The sequence below is a fragment of the Crocodylus porosus genome, unplaced genomic scaffold (genome assembly GCF_001723895.1).
Source record: "Crocodylus porosus isolate Cpor-Errol unplaced genomic scaffold, CroPor_comp1, whole genome shotgun sequence".
Taxonomy (NCBI): Eukaryota; Metazoa; Chordata; order Crocodylia; family Crocodylidae; genus Crocodylus; species Crocodylus porosus.
This window is the reverse complement of record NW_017728931.1, coordinates 24952111-24961107: the sequence shown is the minus strand read 5'-3', so window position 1 is coordinate 24961107 and position 8997 is coordinate 24952111. Positions and strand designations below refer to the sequence as shown.

Genomic DNA, 8997 nt, shown 5'->3' with positions numbered 1-8997 from the left:
GCCAAATGTGAGAAACAGGCAAAAATGGAATTTGTTATCAATTTTATCAGATACAGAGAGTACTCACTCAATTGCATGATGATCCCATAGCAAACAAATTTCCTTTTTATCAGAATAATTTGATTGGGCTATAGTTGAGTATCCTTGGGGAAAAAATTAAAAAACTGATTTTTTTTAGTTTTTTGCAGTTAATTTTCTAAGACTAAGTAAATGGCACTTTGATGGTGGTGCTGATCCATATTAGTTCCTAGGTCTATTCCCTACTGTGTGCATGAAACATTTTTTTTTGAAACAATGTGGTAGGTACTACTTCACAGGTGTGCAATTATTTTGGCTGGAGGGCTGCTTAATGAGTTTTGGCAAGCTGTCAAGGGCTGCAAGGGTAGCCTGCCCCTTGACAGAAGCCTTGCCTCTGGTCACTGTCTTGGTGGTGGAAGTCCCACCCCCTAACCCCTGACCTTTGCTACCATAAGTCCCTCCCCTCATCCTGGAAGTACTCCATTTGGGAAGAGGGGTTCCCATCTTGAAACGAAAAAAACACGAATTGTATACTAAAAATCAAACATCCACAATAACATCTTAATTTTATTTTTAAAAATATTTTTGTTCAGATCTGTGTGCGTTTCTGCAGTGTGTATATAGAGGTGATTGCATAATAGCTCGAAATGAGGGGGGTGTGGGGTTTGTGGAGAGTGAGAGTGGTTCCAGTGTTTGTGGGGTATGTAATTGTGTGTGGGGGAGGGTATGGTTGTGGGGTTTGTAGGGGAGGATTTGTGGGTATGGTGGGGTATGCATGGGACCCCCTGCACCATCAGCACCCACCCCTGCCCCACAGTAGCCTGTAGCCCATGTGCTCTGTAGCACCTCCCTGCCACCAGCAATAGTGTGCAGCCCCTGCCCCACCCTGCACCCACTCCAGACTCACCCCCTCCAGAGCGGATCAGCATGAACCTGCGACACAGCTCCGACCCGGCACTGTGTAACCACCAACTCTGGGAGTGCTGATGTGTCACTGCCACCTCCAGGCTGCCCCATGGAGCAGCCATGGCAGTACAGAGGAGCCTCAGGGCAGCCCAGCCTGGGCTCCAGGTGCCTGTAGCAGGGACCATTAGGAAGCAGCAAAGAGAAGGGCCCACTTTTCCCCCATGCTGAACAACAGTCTCTGCCCAGTCAGCACTGCTGCTGCCATGAGTTAGTGTGAGCCAGCAACTCCAGAGCAGGTGTGAGGCAGGCCAGGTTGGGGCTGCACACACAGGTCCCCACCAGTTCTCCGCAGCTGGGCCCAGTGGCAGTAGCAGATGGAAGAAGCTGCTGCCGCTTGGTCTACCTAGAAAGGCAGTCCAGCCGTGGAGCTGCCCCATCCCTGCTATATGCCCAGGTGGCAACAGGATGTGCCATGCCTAGAAAATGCCTCGACCAGGCGGGACCAGGGGACCCACCAAGGGCTGGATAAAACACCTCCATAGGCTGTCAGCGGGCCATATTTTGCCAACCCCTGTACTACATTTCTCAAGCCAAGGGGATAGCAAGCAGATTTTTTTTTTCTGAAAAGAAATTAAAGAGAGCCTATCCCTGGGGACATACCAAAATTGCAATTTCATGGATTTCATGGAAAACTAAAAACTTAACATTGCTCATGAAAGCAAGCAATGTCTGCAAAATCTGAAAAAAAACAAACCAAAAACAAAAAATACCTTACTGAAAAATAAAGCATGGCGGAAGTGAGCAGGGAGCTCCCACAGGTGACTGCGGCTGATGGTGGCAAGAGGGAAGTGGCGAGGGCTGAACAGCAATCGGTGTCCACCCACTGATGCCACTGGCAGCATTGGCAGTGGCCAGTGGCGATCGATGACCACTCACAGACACCACTGGCAGTGTTGGCAGTGAGGGAGAGGGATTGGCAAGCAGCAACTGTCTGCAAGCACTGCCAGCAGCGGAGGCCAATCTCAGAGGGTGCACCACCAATCTCAGGTCAGGGGGTGCATGCGGGTGCACATGCACCCCCTACATGTCACCAGTGGTGGGGGAAGGGTGGAGGCCTGGCCAGATAATTTCTAAAAAATGGCAGACACACCTACGATCTGCCCGCAAAATCATACATCTGCCTCCTCAAGTTGGGTAGACCCCTACCTACTCTATACTTGACCTCTTAGTAGCGTATTTGGATAACTGCTACAATACCTGCCTTCCAAGTAGTAATGGGCCCAAGACATACAGTAGAGTTTCAGTGTTTTTACTAAGCCTGTCATGAAGACTGTGTCAGCTCCTAAACCTGGGTGTAGAAGTGGTCTGTTTCCTTCATAGGCAACACGTAGTGGAGGTATGGGGGTGGTGAGTGTCCCCCCTGACAGGGCTGCCACCACCCTTGCCAGCTCTGACTCTGGCACTGACACTGATAGCGGTGCCTGCAGGTGCCTTCCCAGACTCAGAAGGCACCAGTCGCCCATGGTTTCCTTTGTAGAAAAATGCCAAGGTTTGAATTAAGTTCAGAACATTCCCAAAGTCCTGAAATGTTTTAACCAAAGATTTGGGTCTGGATGCATGTCTCCTTGCTGGTAGTATAGAACTACTATGCAGAGGTGCATTCAAACATAGTAAACTGCGTAGAAATTCTATACTGATGGCTCATAATCATTTAGTGAAGTTTGTAAATAGAGTTTTTCTTGACAATAAGAATTGTTACTGCATCCAGTTTTGGGCTCCACAATTCAAAAAGGACGTGGAGAAGCTTGAGAGAGTCCAGAGAAGAGCCATGTGCATGATCAGAGGTCAGGAAAACAGACCTTATGATGAGAGACTGAGAGCCATGGGACTCTTTAGCCTGGAAAAACGCGGGCTCAGGGGCGATCTGATGGCCACCTATAAGTTTACCAGGATCTGGGGGAACGTTTGTTCACCAGAGCACCGCGAGGGATCACAAGGTCGAATGGTTATAAACTCCTGCAAGACCGTTTCAGGCTGGACATAAGGAAGAATTTCTTTAAGGAAGCAAACCTGATTGTTTTGTATCAATGTTCAATGAGGCCAACGCATCTGATATGCTTAACAGTAGAGCACAAAACAAAACAAAGTAATTTTTTAAAAGTAGGACAGTGCCCTTTTTTTTGGACTGTACCCTCATAAGTATTATCATGGATTCAAGTGCAGTTGTGAGGAGTAGGTTGAATTGGATCAGTTAAAGAATAGGCACGGACTTCATTTTTGGTAGTGGGTACTTGCAGGCATAAAAACAAAACAAACTGGTGTTTTAATTTTAACTCGGTGTGTTCCATGCAAGCCCTGCACATGTCCATAAGAGGTAGCATGTTACTTCAACCTGGCTCTTCAGCATCTGTAAAGGTTGGGTACTTTAGTGGGGCTTTTTGGGCACTTTCATCTAATAGCTAATTGAATCAGATTTAGCTAGAAGTGCCAAAAAACCCTGCTGAAGCATCCAATCTTTATAGATGCTGTAGAACTGGGTTGAAGTAACGTACTGCTGCTTCCAGTAAAGTCCTTTTGTTCTTTTTTTAACTAATTTTTTTGTGTGCTTGAGCCCCAGACCACGCACAAAGTTGGTGCCTATGACTTAAAGTAAATATGGATTTGCTAAACAAAATTAGTATGAGTGAATCTATTTTAAAAGTATGTAATATAGCATGAAATTATATTTCATGTCTACTGAATCCATGAGGGGATAATAAAGTGCATGTATTTTCCTTTCTGGCCACAATGCAATTGTAAAACCACACTTTTTAGCTCCTCTCAAAGAAAAAACCCATTAATTCACATGTTTATATACAACTGTGGGGGAAACAAGCAAAATAAACCGAAAGTAGACTCTTAGGGCACATCCACACATGCAGGCATGTGTGCTTGCAGCAGCTCAAATAGAAGCGATACAAATTTGAGCCAGGGCTTTTTGCCTCAGCGCACATGCCCAGACATGCACTTTTGTGTGGGGCAAATTGTGCTACTTGTGGCAAAATAACCCTGCCTGGCTCCTCCCAGCTCTACAGCCAGGGGGAGCTAGAACCCAGGGCCAGCATCTGTACTGTCCCCAGCAGTACAGAAAGCTGCCCTGTCAAGTAGCTCAGAGCTACACGCTCTCAGGACCTTCTGGGGCCCAGCTACTTGGTACCTGGGGACACTACACTTTGTGCTGGCTGGACTGCTGAAGCAGCCCCGAGAGTTCCCTGTACCCTTTACCCACTGCAGCAATCTGGCAGTGGGGGCTGCTGCCTGCCTGTGACCTGCCAGACCCAGATGGGGACTGCACAGCCAGAAGAGGCATCTGTCCCTCTGGGCCAGCTGCCAGTGGACTGTGGCTGTAAAAGGCTGTACCTTTTGTGTGGCACTACTGCCATGTGTGCCCCCTGCCTGGCCATCTGGGCAGTTATCCCCCTGAAGATTTCCCAGTGTGATGGCCTGGTTTGAACTGTCAAAGCATATTCTTCTGGCCACAACTGGCCAGGAGGTCAGCCACCTCCAGCTGAGTCCAAGGTGCCAGCACTGAACAGGCAGGGTCCTACCACTGGCCTCCCCAACAGGAATTCTGGTGGTCCCTATTGGAAAACTGAAAAATCCCTGATAAAAAAAATCCCAAAGTCACTCTCTAAAATACCCCCAAATCCATGTTCCTCCACAACTAAAACAAAAGACCACTATATATATAGAGAGAGAGAAAAAGAGTGAGAGAGAGAAATAGACAGTGATCAGTTGGGCAATGTGTTATTGATATATCTACAGTGTTAAAGCAATTTGGAAGCATACCAGTGTCTCTGTCATCATAATAAAATGAATTCTAAATACCTGTATCTTTTGCTTTCCTCCACAGGGGCTACAGCCCACCCACAAGGGTTATAGCCCCCCACAACAGGGGCCAAATAGCCCCCACAGGGGCTACCACCCCCTTGCAGGGCTCACATACCCATCCCCACCTTGCTCTCCCAGCCCCCCAAATTGCTACCCCACCCAGCCCCGGCCCCACCCACTCCCTCAGACCCCCCAATGGCTGCCTCACCCAGCCCCACACCCTGCATGCACCCCCATCCCAGCCTCCAGGGGGGCAGGCGGGGAGGTGGGGCTGGGTGGGGAGCAGTGATCGGGGGTCTCGGGCGGCAGGCAGGGGCCGGGGCCAGGCAGGGCGGCAATCCAGGAGGGCCTGGGGAGTGGGCAGGGCCAGCAGGGGTCTCCCCATGGTTCCCTCTCGGCTTCTCCAGCCCCCCGACCCTCTACTTACCAGCACTGGAGCCTGGATCCAGCTGCCTGCTTTGCATGGGCAGGCAGCATGCTTCAGCACCCAGGTGAGGGCCAGCCATAGAGATGCCCTAGCTGCTACCTGGAGTAATGCCACTGATTTATTTTGGGTACAGAGAGCTAAAAATAAGGTCAGAGTCTGAGCCTGTACCTCTCTTTCTTGTTGTGAACCACTGCCAATTCAAAAGCCCATATAAAACCTAATTTGGTTCTTTACATACAATTTTATGGGACACAATTTAAAAGTAAGTTGAGTTAAACTGATCATACACAAGGAAATCTAAACAGTCCCAGATGTGTATAAAAAGTTTTCCATCACAACATCACAACACTAGAATGACCAAGTGTGACCTAATGGTCTCAGGCAAGAGGCCAAATGGAGCTTTGAAGGAGCACCTCTGAAAGAAGCCACGTTAGGAGATTTATGGGAGTCAAAGCGCACATATCTGCCAACTCAAGTGTTTTACTGTGTGTTTGTACAAATATGCAAGAGAACTAACTGCTTTTCTCCAGTCTGCTGAAATGCAGTGCAGGTTTAATTCAAATTGTAGCAGATGGATTATGATTACGTTCCTTTGAAGCGTAGGCAGCGGAAGGCCAGAGCTAACAGGGCTTGCCCTTGCAAACTTTTCACAGTGGCCAGCAACAGCAGCAGCACCATGGTACTGCCATCCCACAGCGCCTGGCGCTCCACTGTTCCTCCACTGCTGCATACAGCACCAGTGCACATCAGCCCTGCAGCGGCCCTGCAGGAGGGAGGGGCAGGGGTCAGATGGGGCTCCACCCCCCCAAAACATGTTTTTCCCCACTGCTTGTGCTTTGGAGACAACTGGAATCAGAGACTGATGAAATGTGTACATTTAAAAGCAATTATGGACAACTGTACTCTGCTTTTCACTACAATCATTGAGGCAATGACACTATTTTGCAGATGGTGCCACTGTTATATTACCTTTGCTTGAGTGTAAAGAAACTTTTCCTTATATAGTAATTAATGATTGTGATAATAAAAATTATCATAATATTGATAACAGTGGATCCCAAACCACTTTACAAATCAAAGCACTGGTCCTATAAACATTTACACACACACTTAACTTCCTACACTACGAGTTTATCCACTGACTTGCATGGGATCGCTCACTTTGTATAAAATTACACAAATGCATAAATATTTTCAAAACTAGGGCCCGAGGGTGAGATTCAGCTCGTATTTCACAGGGTGAAGCCCACACACAGTGCTGCAGTTTCAGGAAGGAAACCAGTGCGGAATGGAAACAGGGCAAAAAAATCAGCCACCACCTCCCAACTAGCAAGGAGTCCATGAGAGGCCATGTGAACCTGAAAAATGGCAGGCATTGGCCATGAAGAAGGCCTAGCTAGGACAACAGGGAAGAGAGACAGGAGTTGGGGATAACATATGCATTCGGTGCTTCTCCACAGCTATACCTGTCAGATTTCTGGGCAAAAATAAAGCTATCTACCACATTGAAAATCCAGAAGAAGTTGGTAACAGCAAGTAATACTATGGGTCCTGAATCTACCCTGAGAAGTGAGGAAGATTAATGACCTCAGTGAAACATAAATTATACCATCCCATGTTTATTTGGATGAGTCTGAACCTCTAGATGTAGTGCTTTATAATTATTATCACATACTATTAATTCCAATCTTTTAGCCAGGATTGTGCCAAGAAGCTAAATTTCAGAGACCCGCTGAATGGAAATATCTCATTATTACCCCTGCTAATCTTAACCATATTTTCAGATAGGCTAAGCTAGTTTAGCAAATAAAGGTTTTGCATCTTTCAGACACTGAATTTTTAGGCTTCAGTATAATAAATATTTTGATTCTAGTTTTTCAAATAGCCCTTTAATTGGTAATAATATAAATTCTCCGGTAAGCTGACTCTTCCCTTAATTTTTTGGTAAGGTAGTCATGTTAGTCTGATCTCAGGCAAAAGGCAAGGTATAAGTGTATCTTATAGACCAGTGGGGACCAACCTTTTAGCAGATGTGCTACAAGTTAGCCCTACACTATCCACAGTTGCCATTCTGATCACATTCTGCCGCAATACCTGCTGCTCTACTTTCTGCTTTCAGTCTTGTGTTACCTGCTCAGTTTGCTGCTTTGCTTTCTGCTTCCTGCCCTATCTGCTTTCTGCTTCCTGCCCTATCTCCCCTTTCCTTATCTGCCATATGCCATGCTAGGAGGCTCCCCATGCCACTTGTGACGCTCATGCTACAACTTGGCCACCATATAACAGACCTTGTTATATGTTGCAATGTTATATGTTGCAATTTGAATTGCTCAGATGTTGATTGGTGTTAGTGCTAGCTCAAGTTTGGAGCACTCGCACGTTAAGGCTAAAAATCTCTGATTGTCTCCCACCTGCACAGCTGTGACTTACCACTAGCAGGCTGGCGAGGAGAGGCTTGACCAGGTGTTACAGCTGTGAAGTGCCACTACTGGGCTAGTGAGCACAGACAGGCTTCTATCCCTGCTGTAGGTGGTGGGGTGTGAGAGATGGGTTGGGTGGTGGGAGGGTGGAACATGAAGCTGGTATGAAGAGTATTAATGGGATTTAGGTATGTAATGAAATGGGAGGTGCACAGGAAATGGGGGTGTGGGAAAAGTGGCAAAATAAAGGAAGTCAACCTCTGAAGGATAAAATAAAAATAAGTTTAAAAAAAGAATTTAAAAATAATAAAAGAGGAAGTAAATTAAAGAAGGTCTTATGTTTTAATAAACTGGAATATGGGATTGGAGTGCAAGGGGTGCTGGTCATGCTTCCTGGGGTGCTTGGAGGAGGGAGCGGTGAAGAAAGGCACTTTTAAGGGAGCAACTACTTTTTCCCTTGGAAGGTTTTTTTGATATGCCATTCCAGAACGTGGTCCCTCCTTGATGAGGGGGCCACTAAGAGCATATCTCTGATTCCCTTAAACAAATAAAAGACAAAATACGAATGGGAATAAAGATCAAAGATTCAAAATGAGTGCACCAAGGAGGGGACACAAAGCAGAGAACTCTGGACAATGCCCACTGGCCCTCAAACAAATCCAAGGAGCCAGTGGACACTGGAAAAGGAGCTTCCAGGAGAGAAAGGCTGCTGGAGACAGACAGGCATGCACCCAAGCCACCTAGGGGAGCTGGGGTGAAATGGCTCAAAGGGAGGTATGGCCTGAGGGCAACATTAACTCTGAGTGAGGAAGACTTTGATTTTTGAAGCAGCTTGCTTGTGTTTATGTTCCGTTTGGAACTTGGGACCAAAGGGCTGAAGTGGTCAGAGGTGGGTGTACCTGAATGGCACTCCCCACTATAAGTGCCAGAAGCTAGCCCCAAGCCAGAGTGGCTGAGCCCAGTGGGGTGAAACTGAAGTCCCAGAAGGGGCTGCTCCTAAGTCAAGACTAATTCCCAGGAGCAGAGGTCTTAATCAGTGGATCAAGGCTGAGGGTGAGGCCAACAAAAAATGCGGCCAAGGCTGTGACAACTGAAGGTCTGATATGTTCACTCCTTTAAAGGGAAGCACCAGGTGGGGTGGACCTGGCTGGGATGACAGTACTGACCGGTGAGGGGACTAGCAAGGCAACCCCCAGCCTCAGTGACTGCCTCCCCAACAAATCAAGATAACATCAAAGTTCATTAGAGGCAGGTCCTGTCAGACCAACCTGGTGGCCTTCTACAACCAGGTCACCAAATCCTTAGATGCAGGGGTAGCAGTGGACATAGTCTTTCTGGACTTTCAGAAGGCCTTTGACA

General features: G+C 47.2%; 1 long non-coding RNA gene across 1 annotated transcript in view; it reads right to left on the bottom strand.

Annotated features, from left to right (window-relative positions):
- Positions 1–485: 485 nt before the first annotated feature.
- LOC109316055 overlaps positions 486–8997 on the bottom strand; it is a 17002-nt gene continuing 8490 nt past the window's right edge. Inside the window, exons 2-3 of the long non-coding RNA XR_002102654.1 lie at positions 3317–3322; positions 486–496 (exon numbers count right to left, since the gene is read on the bottom strand). This is a non-coding gene — a long non-coding RNA (uncharacterized LOC109316055). The remainder of the gene's footprint in view (positions 497–3316; positions 3323–8997) is intronic.